The 16,910-nt window shown below is 44.8% G+C and overlaps 1 protein-coding gene across 4 annotated transcripts in view; it reads right to left on the bottom strand.

Moving 5' to 3' along the window:
• The window catches only part of arhgef6 (Rac/Cdc42 guanine nucleotide exchange factor (GEF) 6), a 223,775-nt gene that overhangs the window by 97,526 nt on the left and 109,339 nt on the right, over positions 1-16,910 (bottom strand). The gene's annotated exons all lie outside the window — the stretch shown is intronic.

The raw sequence follows: 16,910 nt of genomic DNA, 5'->3' as shown, positions 1-16,910 counted from the left end.
AAACAGAAAAAAGCACAATAGAATCAAAGAAAAACTACACGAGAGACAGATAAACTAGTGCGTAAATGACAACAAACTGTGCAAATACAGAAAAAGAAATATTAATAATAAATAAATAAGCAATGAACATCGAGAACATGAGTTGTGGAGTCCTTAAAAGCGAGTCCATAGTTGTGAAATCAGTTCAGTATTGAGGTGGGTGAAGTTATCTACTCTGGTTCAAGACCCTGATGGTTGAGGGGTAATAACGGTTCTGAACCTGGTGGTGAGGGTCCTGAGGCTCCTGTGGCTCCTGTACCTTCTTCCTGATGGTAGCAATGAGAAGAGAGCATGTCCTGGCTGGTGGCCGTATAACCAACTTTTTATCAAGTGTCAATTAAACTTCCCTGCTCTAACTAAAGGTCAGTATCCCATATGTCTCCTTAACCATCTGTGCTACCACCTTCAAGGTCTTTGGACTTACATACCAAGGTACCTGTGTTCCTGGCTGAGACCTTACCACTCGTGGCTTATGTCCTAGCCTCATTCGCACTCCCAAAATGCATTATCTCACTTTATTAGGATTAAACTCCATCCATCATTTTTCAGTGCATTCCACCAACACATCAGTAGCTTAAGACAACCCTCCATCATCATCATCAGGTGCCATGCCCAGTTTGAGCTTTGACTGCCATGGCCCACACACTCCTGTTTCGGGTCAAGTGGATCAATTCATTGGTATTCATTTCCAGTTCTCTGGCTGCTGTTTCCATCATCATTTGTCTTTGTCTTCCTCTTAATGTGCCAGAATACAAGGAATAAAAAGTAATGAATGTTTTTGGAGCAACTATTTGATCATTGGTTCCATTTACAAATTTATTCTGTAAGCTGAGAAAAACTAGAAGAAAATGAGAATTAAAGATACTGATACAGTGTAGCTGGTTATTTTATGATTAATAGTTATCAATCAGTTTTTCCTTGATCTTGATTGATCATGACATTTTAAGCTTGACTTATAATACAGAAGGTTCAGGTATTAGACCAGATTATGGTTGATTAGGAGAAGGTTGTGCAAGCTCCAATGGCGGACAGGTAACACTTAAAGAAATAATGCACTGTTGCAAAATGATAACCTTTATAAAAGTACAAAGTGAAAAGTGATTCAATCCTGTGGCTAACAGGAGAAATTAAAAATCTATTAATTCAAGAGATTTATAAAGTGCAAGGCTTCAGAGAATGAGGAACTCAAAGAAGTAACCATTCATCTAAACCACGAACTAGATAACTTACTCAGCTGCAAAACTGATAAACTCAAAGGACTTGATGATCTGCATGAGATTACAGAAGAGGATATGTTTGCTGTCTTCAGGCAAATTAAGGCGGATGAGTCCCCAGACCCTGACAAGGTGTTCCTTCAGACCTTGTTGGAGGGCAGTGCAGAAATTGCAAGGACCCTAGCAGAGGTTTTTTTATAAAGTCCTTAGCCACGGGTGAGATGCTGAAGGACTGGAAGATAGCTAATATTGTTCTGTTGACCAAAAAAGATTCTAAGAATAAACTGGGAAATAATAGGTCAGTGAGCCTGACATCAGTAGTGGGTAAATTATTGGAAGGTATTCTAAGTGACAGGATATATAAGTACTCAGATAGTCGGGGCTTAATTCTTGTACTAGTTGGCATGTTACGTTGAAGTTGTGTAAGATATTGGCGAGGCCCAATTTGGAGTACTGGGTGCAGTTCCAGTCACCTACCTACAGCAAAGATATCAATATGATTGAAAGAGAGCAGATAACATTTACAAGGATGTTGCTGGGACTTGAGGACCTGAGTTAGAGGGAAAGGTTGAATAGTCCTGCCGAATGGCCTGAAATATTAGCTATACTTTTTTTCCCATAGATGCTGCCTGGCCTGCTGAGTTCCTCCAGCGCTTTGTGTGTGTTGCTCGGATTTCCAGCATCTGCAGATGTTCTCTTGTTTAGGACTTTGTTCCCTGGAGCAGAGGAGCAGGGGAGATTTGATAGGGGTGTACAAAAGTATGAAGGGTATAGATAGGGTAAATGCAAGTAAGATGGCTTTTTGCACTGAGCTTCACTGAGACTAGAACTAAGGGTCTTAGGTTAAAGGTAAAAAGTAAAATATTTAAGGGGAACTGCTTCACTCAGGGTGGTGAGAGTATGAAATGAGCTGCTAGTGTAAGTGGTGGATGCGGGTTCGATTTCAAAAATTAAGAGAAGTTTAGATAAATACATGGATGGGAGGGGTATGAAGAAGGATATGAAGGGCTATGGGTCAGATGGAGGCTGATGGGTCTGAGCAGAGTAACAGCTTGGCACAGAGTAGATGGACTGAAAGGCTTATGTCTGTGCTGTAGTACTCTTTGACTCTATTAGCATCCCAGAAGTCTGAAAGTGGTGGCTTGAAAGGTGATGCATGCTCTGGCTACAATCTTCCAAAGTTCTGGAGATTCAGGATTTGTTGCTGTGGACTGGGGAATATAAAATATGACTGTGCTGTATAAGAGAGGAGGGAGAGAGGAAATAGCCCACTAGCCCAACAAGTACTGGGGTTATCATGTAGGAATGTGACAGGCAACTTTCTTACACAGGGTGGTCAATATAAGAAACTTGCTGCTAGAAGTAGTTGTTCCGACAGGAACATTAACATCATTGAAGACATTTGAAACAGATAAGTAGAGGGGTAGCTCAAGCAGAGCGGCCTGTGGAAAGCGGCCAGTGAGTGAGTGGGCCAGTGAAGGAGTGGAGCTTTGAGGCTTTGACTCGAGAGAATCTGGCAGTTTTGGCAGTTGGTCTGTGCAATCGAGTCAATCAAAATTTGAATAGATCAGCAGAAAGGCGTTGATTAGACAATCAAGATTTGAATAGCTTGCACTCAGCAGAGAGCAGCTGATTGGGCAATCGAGGTCAGGTGACCAAGCATTTTGAAATGCTCAAACAGATAAATAGAGGGATAGCTCAAGTGGAGCGGCCTGTGGAAAGGGGCCAGTGAAGGAGTGGAGCTTTGAGGCTTTGACTCGAGAGGCTTCGACGAGAAGAGGCGGAGGACAAGCTTGCTCGCAGTTAGTCTTTACAATGCATCCTGAGATGGTGATGTGCCTCTCATGTGAGATGTGGCAGTCTTGGGGGAATGCCCTTCTGCTGCAGAGTCACATCTGCCAGAAGGGCATGCAGCTGGGTGATCTGTAAGACCGTGTAAGGAATCTGGAGCAGCAGCTAGATGACCTTCGACTCATAAGGGAGAATGAGGCAGTCATAGATGAGGGCTACAGGGAGGTAGTCACACCTAGGCTGTCGGAAGCAGGTCGTTGGGTGACAGTCAGAGGGGGGAAAGCGAAGGTGAGCAGACAGGTAGTGCAGAGCACCCCTGTAGCCATTCCCCTGAATAATAAGTTTATCGTCCTGGATACTGTTGGCGGGGATGACCGACCAGGTGTGAAGCATTATGACGGACTCCACGCACCTCTCATACAAACTCTTCTCCCTCCTGCCATCTGGCAAAAGGCACCGAAGTGTTCCGACTCTCATGACCAGACCATGTAACAGTTTCTCCCCCCAAGCCATCAGGCTCCTCAATACCCAGAGCCTGGACTGACACCAACCTATTGCCCCCTACTGTGCATATGGTCTTGTTATTATTTATTGTAATGCCTGCACTGTTTTGTGCACTTTACGCAGTGCTGGGTAAGTCTGATGTCTAGTGTAGTTTTTGTATTGCTCATTCAGCACCATGGTCCTGAAAAACGTTGTCTCGTTTTTACTGTGTACTGTACCAGCAGTTACGGTCGAAATGACAATAAAAAGTGACGACTTGACTTGACTTGATCTTGTACACCTCCATCAAGTCTCCTCTCATCCGTTCCTTAGGTCCAAAGAAAAAGCTCTAGCTTGCTCAACCTTTCTCATAAAGCACATTCTTGAATCCTGATAAATTTCCTCTGTATACTCTTTAAAGTTACCACATTCTTCCTATAACGAGGTGACCAGAACTGAACACAATATTCCAAGTGTGGTTTAAATAGTTTTATACAGCTTCATTTGCCATCGTGTTGTCTCCTCATTTGCCTGGTCTAAATCTCTTTGCTTTCCCATTCACCTAAGCATCATCTAAATCACCAGCAGAGTTTGCTAGCAGTTGTAACTCCACACTGATTCCTGAGATAACACATTGCTTATAGCTTGCTAGTCTGATTCTAGGTTCTGTTGGTTCACCAGTCCCCTATCTTTACTGACACAGCATATCTAACACTGTGAGATATTACCTTGTGCAGCAACTTTTCATGTGGTTATTTATCCAAAGTTCTACATCTACTAATGCGGTATCATTCTCCCTGCGTGTTACATTCTCACAGAATTTGAATAAAATTACAAAACAGAACTTCCTTTTAATAAAGCTGTACAGGGCCCTGGTGAGACCACACCTAGAGTATTGTGTGCAGTTTTGGTCTCCAAATTTGAGGAAGGACATTCTTGCTATTGAGGGAGTGCAGCGGAGGTTCACGAGGTTAATTCCTGAGATGGTGGGACTGTCATATGTCGAAAGATTGGAGCGACTGGGCTTGTATACTCTGGAATTTAGAAGGATGAGAGGGGATCTTATTGAAACATATAAGATTATTAAGGGATTGGACACACTGGAGGCAGGAAGCATGTTCCCGCTAATGGGTGAGTCCAGAACCAGAGGCCACAGTTTAAGAATAAGGGGTAGGCCATTTAGAATGGAGTTGAGAAAAAACTTTTTCACCCAGAGAGTGGTGGATGTATGGAATGCTCTGCCCCAGAAGGCTGTGTAGGCCAAGTCTCTGGATGCTTTCAAGAAAGAGATGGATAGAGCTCTTAAAGATAGCGGAATCAAAGGTTATGGGGATAAGGCAGGAACTGGATACTGATTGTGGATGATCAGCCATGAACACAGTGAATGGCGGTGCTAGCTCAAAGGGCCGAATGGCCTACTCCTGCACCTATTGTCTATAAAACCTCACTGACTCCAAAAAATCCTATTCTGACTTCCTAAGTGCCTTGTTCCTATGTTGTTAATTATGTATAGCAGATTTTCCCAACAACAGATCAGGTTAACAGCCAACAACTTCCTCCTTTATCTCACCGTTTACTTTAACATTTGTGGCTTTTCAATCTGCCAATCTCTTCCCCAAATTGCAGGAATTTTCAGAGTTCACAAGCAATAATCTCTGTAGCCATTTCTCTATAGACCCTAGGTTGCAGGTCAGCACATCCAATGCACTGCCTCTTTCAGCCCCACTAACTTAGCTGCAACTCAAATGGCAATGTTCACTTTTGATTCTTCCTTGCCTTCTCTGCTTTATTTCTTGACATCTTCTGCAATTTCCTTATCCCATTAATTCCCTTAAACCAAAGGACCAACATTTACTTTTGCTACTCCTTCCCTTTTCTGTCACTTCCTCCCTCTCACTACTTTTTTTTAAGGTTTCCTTTAATGGTTTCCAATATTCTTGGCAGAGACTCAAGAGACCACAAAACCTGGAGCAACACACAAGATACTGGAGGAACTTGGGGTCAGGCAGCAACTGTGGATGAAAGAAAATATTAACACGGACAAAATTTGTGTTAGGACAACTCTCTCTTTTCAAAGACCATCCTTAATGTATTTGCTTTGCCACAGTTGGGTCATCCTAACTCATTTAATAACGATTTTTTTTAGAATACCTGCACCATTTTTCTATTATATCTTGCTTCTCACTCAGCTTCCCACAGCCCTTCTGTTTGCCCCCTGACTGAACCTGTTTCTACTCCTCCATAAATCTCATGTTCTCTTCATAACTTACTCTCCCACTCACCTAGTATCAGTAATAAACTTAATGTAACATCCTAAGTTACCTGAAAGTCACTAATGTACACTGGCAACAGCTGAGGCCCAGTACTTTGCTATGAACGTATGAAAACAAAGCATCACCCAAACACAGCAAGGTTGGTATACTTCAGTAAGGCCCTTTAAATCAGCACTGAGTTATCCCTGTTGACTGGTTGTATCACGGCCTGGTATGGAAACACTAAAACTATTGAACAGGAAAGCCTACAAAAAGAAGTGGATATGGCCCAGTCCATCACGAATAAAAAACCTTCCCCATCACTGAGCATGTCTACATGGAGCTTTGTCACAGGAAAGCAGCATCCACCAGCAGGGACCCCCACCATCTAGGTTATGCTCTCTTCTTGCTGCTACCATCAGGAAGGAGGTACAGGAGCCTCAGGACCCACATCACCAGGTTCAGGAACGGTTATTACCCCTCAACCATCAGGCTCTTGAACCAGAGGGGATAACTTCACTCACCCCCAACACTAAACTGTTCCCACAACCTATGGACTCACTGTCAAGGACTCTTCCTCTCATGTTCTTGACATAATGCTAATTTATTTATTTATTATGTTGTTTGTTTGTTTTTGTATTTGCAATGTTTGTTGTCCTTTGCACGTTGGTTATTTGCCCATCTTGAAGAGTGCAGTCTATCATTGATTCTATTGTGTTTCTTTGTATTTACTGTGAATGCCCACAAGAAAATGAATCTCAGGGTTGTACATGGTGTCATGTTGTACTTCGATAATAAATTTACTACGAACTTCAAAATACATTGCCACCTACCCCTCACTCACGGCTCTTCTCTGTATGTGACATGTTGAATGTCAGTCTTCCGCAGTCAAACATTGTTGGCAGCAAAGTTTGAGAGAATCAAGTGTTCTAATTCCCAAGTACCAAACCAATGTAAAAAGCATAATTAAACTTTAGAGTGTTGATGAGTATGCTTCAAATGCAGCAGGCTACTGCCCAGACATTTTAGCTTTACAGTTTTGAAACTGTGCTGTGCTGTGCTAAGTCACCAGGACAGGAAGGGCAAGCAGGGTATGGCAGGCTTATTCATTTACATTGGAAAGTGTAGTGCTGAGCAGGACAGACGGGGACAAATGGCTTCCCACTGATGCAGTGATATCAAGGGCAGGATGCAGAAGATGAAATCAGAACCCAAAGCAGGAAACAAGGAGTGACGTGAGATAGAAAAACACAGAAATTAGGATCAGTAGAAGGGTAAGGACTTAAATGAATAATTTTCAACTGCACAATGTTTACCGTGGGGAATGGCACGGATGCTAAGGAATTCAGGGGAAAAAATGGTCATAAAGGAGGAGGTGATGGCAGTTTTAAAGCACATAAAGGTGGACCTTGACCAAGGGTGTCCTAAAACGCTGTGGGAAGTGAGGGACGAAACCAGCAGTCATAATTTAGTCATACTTTATTGATCCCGGGGGAAATTGGTTTATTATTGTCATGTACCAAGGTACAGTGAAAGAAAGGATCCTTCATCTCCATTCAACACCCCAAACAGTCCTTTCAAGTGAGGCAACACTTCACCTGCGAGTCCGTCAGGTCATCTACTGTAGCCAGTGCTCCAGGTATGGCCTCCTCTACATCGGTGAAGCCTAACATAGACTGGGGTCCACTTTGTTGAGCACCTTTCCTCCATCCACCATAACAGGTGAGATTTCCCAGTGACCACTCATTTCAATTCTACTTCCTATTCCCCCCGTTTCTCCATTGTCTCCTCTCCTGCAACAGTAAGGCCACTCTCAGGTTGGAGGCTTGACACCTCATATTCCATCTGGGTAGTCTCCAACCTGATGTTATGTACACTGTTTTCTCTAACTCTCAGTAATTCTCCCCACCCCCCAACACACCACTTTGTTTCCATTCCCCATTGTGGCTCCTCTCTAACTCCTTCCTTTCTCCTCACCTGTCCATCACCTCCCCCTGGTTCCCCTCCTCCTTCCTTGTCTCCCATGGTCTACTCACTTCCATCAGATTCCTTCTTCTTCAGCCCTTTATCTTTTCTACCTATCACCTCCCAGATCTACCTGAGAAAAACACTCTCATTACCTACCCTTTCTAAGCCTCTCATAATTTTATAAATCTCCATAAGGTCCCCTCAGCTTCCAATGCTCCACAGAAAACAATCTGAGTTTGCCCAAATTCTTATAGCTATTACTATCTAATGCAGACGACATCCTGGTGAACCTCACTGCACCTTCTCCAAAGGCTCCATGTCCTTCCTGAAATGAGGCAACCATAATTGCACACAATAGTCCAAGTGCAGCCTGAGCAAAGTTTTATACAGCAGTAGAATTATTTCCTGATTCCTATTCAATGCCTGGCTGATGAAATGCAGTATGCTGTTTGCATTCTTGCCACTTTCAGGGTGCTATGGACTTGGACTCCAAGATTCCTCTGTACATCAATGATCCAAAGGTACTACCGCTTACTGTAAACTTTCCCTTTATATCTGACCTTGCAAAGTGCAATACTTCTCATTTGCCAGAATTAAATCTTCACATATTCTATATCCTGCTTCTGCCTTAACCTCGGTTCTACTTTGCTGCTTATCTGTGGTGAGCTTTCATGCTCATGGTTATCTCTCTAACTCTACCTCAAAGTGCTTTGACCAGTGGCCAATCAGGACGTTGGAAGTTTGGAGAGGGGGAAGCTTCAATCAGGCCCACTGCTCGAGGATAAAAGGCAGCAGCAGTTCATGGCAGCATAATGGAGCTTTCACCAGCAGACAATTGGTGTTTGGGATTAATAAGTAAGAGCAAATTAAAGGAAGGCGGGCCAAGTGCAGCGGCCATCGTCTGAGTGTACATAGTGTGGTGATCTTAAAGCTTTAACTCTTCCGGATTTCAGGAAAGAGAGGCTTCACAGGGAAAGAAAAGCTCAAGGTTTTTCCTTCTCTTCTTTCTATCTGCTCAGTTAGGTAGAAATGCCAGGCAGGATAATGCAATGCTCCTCTTGCGGGATGTGGGAAGGCAGGGAGACCTCCAGTGTTCCTGACCACTATAACTGCATCCACCTGCAGCTCCTAACAAACCGTGTTAAGGAGTTGGGAGCTGGAACTGAGTGAACTGCTAATCATTCAGGAGACTAATTGAGTGATAGTCAGGACATATAGAGAGGTAGTTACACCCAACAGGAAACTGGGTGACAGCCAGGAAGGGGAAAGGGGTTAAGGAGCCAGTGCTGAGTACTCCTGTGGCCATCCCCCTCAACAACAGATATATCACTTTGGATACTGTCAGGGAGGATGACCGAACAGAGGAAAGTCACAGTGGTCGAGTCTCTGGCACTGAGTCTAGATCTGCAACTCAGAAGGGAAGGGGGAAGAGGAGGCATGCTGTGGTGATAGGGGATTCATTAGTTAGGGGAACAGACAAGGGATTCTGTGGGAAAGAGCAAGATTCCAGGATGAAATGTTGCCTTCCAGGTGCCAGGTTCCAGGATATCTCGGATCAAGTCCTTAGCATTCTTAAGTGGGAGGGTGAACAGCCAAAAGTCATCGTTCATGTAGGAACCAATGACATGGGTAAGATGAGTAATGAGGTTCTGCACAGAGTGTTCAGGGAGTTAGGTGCTAAGTTAAAAGGCAGGAGCTCCAGGGTTGTGATCTCAGGATTGCTACCCGCGCCACATACTAGTGAGGCCAGAACTAGGAAGATAATACAGTTTAATTGGAGGCTAAGGAGTTGGTGTAGGAGGGAGGGCATAAGATTTTTGGATCATTGGTCCCTCTGCCAGGGAAAGAAGGTGGTTTGTTAAAGCTGCATGGTGGGGTTTAAACTGGAGTTGCAGAGGAGGACAACCAGAATACCAGAACATTTAGTGGAGAGGTTGTGCAGCCAGATGTTGGTAAAGCCTCAGACAAAGTTAGGAATCAAAAGGTCGAGCACGGGGTGACAAAATCAAAAAGGACAGGTTTGCATCTGAATGTGCACACTATACGGAATAAGGTCGAAGAACTTGCACCATTGGCAGGTATGATGTTGTAGGCATCAAGGAATTATAGCTGGGCGCTTAGTGTCCAAGGATAGACATTGAAAGGATAGGCAGGAATGCAGAGGGCGCAGCATTGCTCTGTTGGTAAAAAAATAAAATCAAATTATTAGAAAGCGGTGACATAGGATTGGAAGGTGTTGAATCACTTCGGATAGAGCTAAGGAACTGCAAAGGTAAAAAGACCCTGTTGGGAGCTATATACAGATCCCCAAACAGTAGACAGGATGTTGCCTACAAGTTACAACGAGAAACAGAAAATGCATGCCAAAAGGGCAATGTTACAATAGTCATGGGGGATTTCAATATGCAAGTAGATTGGGAAAGCCAGGTTGGTGCTGGATTACAAAAGGGGGAATTTCTAGAGTGCCTACGGGATGACTTTTTAGAGCAGCTTGTGATTGAGCCCACCAGAAGATCAACTAATCTGGATTGGGTGCTGTCCAATGAACCAGAATTGATTAGAGAGCTTAAGGTAAAAGAACACTTAGGGCAAAGTGATCATACTATGATTGAATTCACCCTGAAATTTGAGAAGCAGAAGTTAAAGTCAGAAGTATCAGTATTACTGTGGAGTAAAGGCAATTACAGAGACATGAGAGAGGAGTTGGCCAGAATTGACTGGAAAACCACACTGGCAGGGATGAGGGCAGAGCAGCAATGGCTGGAATTTCTGGAAGCAATTCAGAAGGCACAGGATATACACATCCCAAAGAGAAAGAAGTATGATGGAAAGATGACAAAACCAAGGCTAAAAAAGTCAAAGCCAACATAAAGGCCAAAGAAAGGGCATATAATAGACCAATGATCAGTGGGAAGTTAGAGGATTGGGAAGTTTTTGAAAAGCAACAGAAGGCAACTAACAAAGCTATTAAGAAGGTAAACACGAGGAATTCTGCAGATGCTGGAAATTCAAGCAACACACATCAAATTTGCTGGTGAACGCAGCAGGCCAGGCAGAGATACAGTTGACGTTTCAGGCCAAGACCCTTCGTCAGGACTAACTGAAGGAAGAGCTAGTAAGAGATTTGGAAATGTGAGGGGGGGGGGAGATCCAAAATGATAGGAGAAGACAGGAGGGGGAGGGATGGAGCCAAGAGCTGGACAGGTGATTGGCAAAAGGGATATGAGAGGATCATGGGACAGGAGGCCCAGGGAGAAGGAAAACGGGGAGGGGGAAAAAAAAACTAGAGGATGGGCAAGGGGTATAGTCAGAGGGACAGAGGGAAAAAAAGGAGAGAGAGAAAGAATGTGTGTATATAAATAAATAACGGATGGGGTACGAGGGGGAGGTGGGGCATTAGCGGAAGTTAGAGAAGTCGATGTTCGTGCCATCAGGTTGGAGGCAACCCAGACGGAATATAAGGTGTTGTTCCTCCAACCTGAGTGTGGCTTCATCTTTACAGTAGAGGAGGCCGTGGACAGACATATCAGAATGGGAATGGGATGTGGAATTAAAATACGTGGCCACTGGGAGATCCTGCTTTCTCTGGCAGACAGAGCATAGGTGCTCAGCAAAACAATCTCCCAGTCTGCGTCGGGTCTTGCCAATATATAGAAGGCCACATTGGAAGTACTGGACGCAGTATATCACCCCAGCCGACTCACAGGTGAAGTGTCGACCCCATCCGTTATTTATTTATATATACACATTCTTTCTCTCTCTTCCCTTTTTCTCCCTCTGTCCCTCTGACTATACCCCTTGCCCATCCTCTGGGTTTTTCCCCCCTCCCCCTTTCTCCCTAGGCCTCCTGTCCCATGATCCTCTCATATCCCTTTTGCCAATCACCTGTCCAGCTCTTGGCTCCATCCCTCCCCCTCCTGTCTACTCCTATCATTTTGGATCTCCCCCTCCCCCTCCCACTTTCAAATCTCTTACTAGCTCTTCCTTCAGTTAGTCCTGACGAAGGGTCTCAGCCCGAAATGCCGACTGTACCTCTTCCTAGAGATGCTGCCTGGCCTGCTGCGTTCACCAACAAATTTGATGTATTAAGAAGGTAAGATGGAATATGAAAGTAAGCTACCCAATAATATTAAAGATACCAAGAGTTTCTTCAGATACATAAAGTGTAAAAGAGAGGCAAGAGTGAATATTAGACCATTGGAAAACGATGCCTGAGAGGTAATAATAGGGGACAATGAAATGGCGGATGAACTGAATAAGTATTTTGCATCAGTCTTCACTGTGGAAGACACGAGCAGTATGGTGGAAGATTCAGGCGTCAGGTGTCATTGGTCTACACCTCAGATTTCTGAAAGAGGTAGCTGAAGAGGTTATGGAGCCATTGATCACCAGATTCTGGAATGGTTACAGAGGACTGACAAATTGCAACTGTCACTCCACTCTTCAAGAAGGGAGAGAAGCAGAAGAAAGGAAATTATACACCAGTTAATCTGACCTCAGTGGTCGGGAAAATGTTGGAGTCGATTATTAAGGATGAGTTCTCAGGGTACTTGGAGGTACATGATAAAATAAGCCCTAGTCAGTATTGTTTCCTCAAAGGAAAATCTTGCCTGACAAATCTGTTAGAATTCTTTGAAGATGTAACAAGCAGTGATCTCATTGATAATCTACCGAATGTTGAAAGGACGAGATAGTGTAGATGTGGAGAGGATGTGTCCTGTGGTGGAGGTATCCAGAACTAGAGGTCACACCTTTTAGAACAGAGGTAAAGAGGAATTACTTTTTTAGCCAGAGAGTAGTGAATCTGTGGAATGCTCTTCAAGAGACTGTGGTGGAGGCCAAGTCTCTGGGTATATTTAAGGTGGAAGTTGATTGCTTCCTGATCAGTCAGGGCATCAATAATATGGCGAGAAGGCAGGTGTATGGGGTTGAGTGGGATAGAATGACAAAGAAAACTCGATAGGCTGAATGGCCTCATTCTGCTCCTGTATCCTATGGTCTTATATTTAAAGTTGTTTCATCTACCCTGTCTACACCTCTCATAACCTTCCATACTTCTATCAAGTCATCCCTCAGCCTCCTTTCACTCCACAACATACAAGCCCAGTCAATCCACATAGCTGAAGTTCTCTATTCTGAGCAAAACCATTGTGAATCTCCTCAGCATTTCCTCCAGTGCAATCACATTTTCCATATGGTGACCAGAACTGTATGTAATAGTTCAAGTGCAGCCTAACCAGTGTTTTGTAAAGTTGCACATTCCATCCCAATTTTTATATTCTATGTCCAACCTATGAAGGCAAGCATTGTATTACTCCCGCACCATCAATGAATGAGTGGTGTTGCAACAATGTCAGTAAGACCAAGGAATTAATTATGGACTTCAGGAAGGGCAAACAACAAATTTCATGACATATGCCAGCGATATTACAAACAAGAGAAAATCTGCACATACTAGAAATGCAAGCAACACACACAAAATGCTGGAGGAACTCAGCAGGCCAGGAAGCATCTATGGAAAAAAGTACAGTCGACATTTCAGGCCGAACCCCTTCGGCAGGACTGGAGAAAAAAAGATGAGGAGCAGATTTAAAAGGTGGGGGAGGGGAGAGAGAAACACCAGGTGATAGGTGAAATCGGGGGGGGAGGGGGGATGAAGTAAAGAGCTGGGAAGTTGATTGGTGAAAGAGATTCAGGGCTGCAGAAGGGGGAGTCTGATAGGAGAGAACAGAAGGCCATGGAAGAAAAAAGGGGAGGAGGAGCACCAGAGGAGCAATGGGTAGTCAGGGAGATAAGATGAGAGAGGGAAAAGGGAATCGGGAATGGTGGAGAGGGGGTGGGGGGAATGGTCGATCACCAGAAGTTCGAGAAATCAATGTTCATGCCATCAGGTTGGAGGCTAACAAAACGGAATATAAGGTGTTGTTCCTCCAAACTGAGTGTAGCATCATTGTGACAGTAGAGCAGGCCAAATCGAAATAGGAATGGGAAGTGGAATTAAAATGAGAACATTGGGAGATCCTGCTTCTTCTGGCAGATAGAGCGTAGGTGCTCAGTGGATAGAATGTAGGAGCTCAGCGAAGCAGTCTCCCAATCTACGTCGAGTATCCCTCATATACGAGAGGCCACACCAGGAGCACCAGACACAGGAGGCGACCCCAACAGACTCACAAGTGAAGTGTCGCCTCACCTGGAAGGACTGTTTGGGGACCTGAAGTGAGGCAAGAGGTGCAGCACATGTTCCATTTGCAAGGATAAGTGCCAGCAGGGAGATATTGTGGGGAGGGACAAATGGTCAAGGGAGTCACATCGGGAGTGATCCCTGCAGAAAGCAGAAAGTGGGGGGGGGGGGGCGGGAAAGATGTGCTTGGTGGAGGGATACTGTTGGAGATAGTAGAAGTTCCGGAGAATTATGTGCTGGACGCAGAGGCTGGGAGGGTGGTAGGTGAGGATCAGAGGAACCCTGTCCCTGGTAGGGTGAAGGAAGGATGGGGCAAGAGCAGACGTGCATGAAATGGAAGAGAAGCAGTTAAGGGCAGCATTGATGGTGGAGGAAGGGAAGCCCCTTTCTTTGAAAATGGAGGACACCTCCTTTGAGAATGAAAAGCTTCATCCTGAGAGCAGAAGCAGCGGAGATGGAGGAATTGAGAGAAAGGGGTGGTGTTTTTCCAAGTGACGAGGTGGGAAGAGGTATAGTCCAGGTAGCTATGAGAGTCAGTGGTTTATAATAGACATCAGTGGATAAGCTGCCTTCAGAGACGGGGACAGTGAGCTAGAGAAAGGGGAGGGAGGTGTCAGATATAGACCAGGTAAATGTGAGAGCAGGGTGGAAGTTGGAGGCAAAGTTGATGAAGTCAACGAGCTCCACAATGGTGCAGGAAGCAGCAACAATGCAGTCATCGATATAGCGTAGGAAAAGTGGGGTATGGACACCAGTGTAGGCTTGAGACATAAGTCTGTTCCACGTAGCCAACAAAAAGGCAGGCATAGATGTGACCCACGCGAGTGCCCATGGCTACACCTTTTGTTTGAAGGAAGTAGGAGGCGCCAAAGGAGAAATTCTTAAGAGTGGGGACAAGTTCTGCTAGGCAGAGGAGAGTGGTGGTGGAGGGGAACTGGTTGGGTCTGGTGTCCAGAAAGAAACAGAGAGCTTTGAGGCTTTCCTGGTGAGGGATGTAGGTGTATATATAGAACATATAGAATAGTACAGCACAGTACAGGCCCTTCGGCCCACAATGTTGTGCCGACCCTCAAACCCTGCCTCCCATATAAGCCCCCACCTTAAATTCCTCCATATACCTGTCTAGTAGTCTCTTAAACTTCACTAGTGTATCTGCCTCCATCACTGACTCAGGCAGTGCATTCCACGCACCAACCACTCTCTGAGTAAAAAACCTTCCTCTAATATCCCCCTTGAACTTCCCACCCCTTACCTTAAAGCCATGTCCTCTTGTATTGAGCAATGGTGCTCTGGGGAAGAGGCACTGGCTATCCACTCTATCTATTCCTCTCATTATCTTGTACACCTCTATCATGTCTCCTCTCATCCTCCTTCTCTCCAAAGAGTAAAGCCCTAGCTCCCTGAATCTCTGATCATAATGCATACTCTCTAAACCAGGCAGCATCCTGGTAAATCTCCTCCGTACCCTTTCCAATGCTTCCACATCCTTCCTATAGTGAGGCAACCAGAACTGGACACAGTACTCCAAGTGTGGCCTAACCAGAGTTTTATTGAGCTGCATCATTACATCGTGACTCTTAAACTCTATCCCTCGACTTATGAAAGCTAAACCTTTCTTATTAAACCTTATTAAACCTTTCTTAACTACCCTATCCACCTGTGAGGCAAATTTCAGGGATCTGTGGACACGTACCCCCAGATCCCTCTGCTCCTCCACACTACCAAGTATCCTGCCATTTACTTTGTACTCTGCCTTGGAGTTTGTCCTTCCGAAGTGTACCACCTCACACTTCTCCAGGTTGAACTCCATCTGCCACTTCTCAGCCCACTTCTGCATCCTATCAATGTCTCTCTGCAATCTTTGACAATCTTCTACACTATCTACAACACCACCAACCTTTGTGTCGTCTGCAAACTTGCCAACTCACCCTTCTACCCCCACATCCAGGTCATTAATAAAAATCACGAAAAGTAGAGGTCCCAGAACAGATCCTTGTGGGACACCACTAGTCACAATCCTCCAATCTGAATGTACTCCCTCCATCACTACCCTCTGCCTTCTGCAAGCAACCCAATTCTGAATCCACCTGGCCAAACTTCCCTGGATCCCATGCCTTCTGACTTTCTGAATAAGCCTACTGTGTGGAACCTTGTCAAATGCCTTACTAAAATCCATATAGATCACATCCCACTGCACTACCCTCATCTATATGCCTGGTCACCTCCTCAAAGAACTCTATCAGGCTTGTTAGACACGATCTGCCCTTCACAAAGCCATGTTGACTGTCCCTGATCAGACCATGATTCTCTAAATACCCATAGATCCTATCTCTAAGAATCTTTTCCAACAGCTTTCCCAACACAGACGTAAGGCTCACTGGTCTATAATTACCCAGACTATCCCTACTACCTTTTTTGAACAAGGAGAAAACATTCGCCTCTCTCCAATCCTCCAGTACTGTTCTCATGGACAACGAGGACATAAGGATCCTAGCCAGAGGCTCAGCAATCTCTTCCCTCGCCTCGTGGAGCAGCCTGGAGAATATTCCGTCAGGCCCCGGGGACTTAGCTGTCCTAATGTGTTTTAACAACTCCAACACCTCCTCTCCCTTAATATCAACATGCTCCAGAACATCAACCTCACTCATATTGTCCTCACTGTTATCAAGTTCCCTCTCATTGGTGAATACGGAAGAGAAGTATTCATTGAGGACCTCGCTCACTTCCACAGCCTCCAGGCACATCTTCCCACCTTTATCTCTAATCGGTCCTACCTTCACTCCTGTCATCCTTTTTTTCTTCACATAACTGAAGAATGCCTTGGGGTTTTCCTTTATCCTACTCGCCAAGGCCTTCTCATGCCCACTTCTTGCTCTTCTCAGCCCCTTCTTAAGCTCCTTTCTTGCTTCCCTATATTCCTCAATAGACCCATCTGCTCCCTGCTTCCTAAACCTCATGTATGCTGCCTTCTTCCACCTGACT

Source organism: Mobula hypostoma, chromosome 10, assembly GCF_963921235.1.
Source record: "Mobula hypostoma chromosome 10, sMobHyp1.1, whole genome shotgun sequence".
Classification (NCBI taxonomy): domain Eukaryota; kingdom Metazoa; phylum Chordata; class Chondrichthyes; order Myliobatiformes; family Myliobatidae; genus Mobula; species Mobula hypostoma.
Note: the sequence above shows the minus strand (reverse complement) of the source record. Positions and strands in the feature narration are given on the sequence as shown.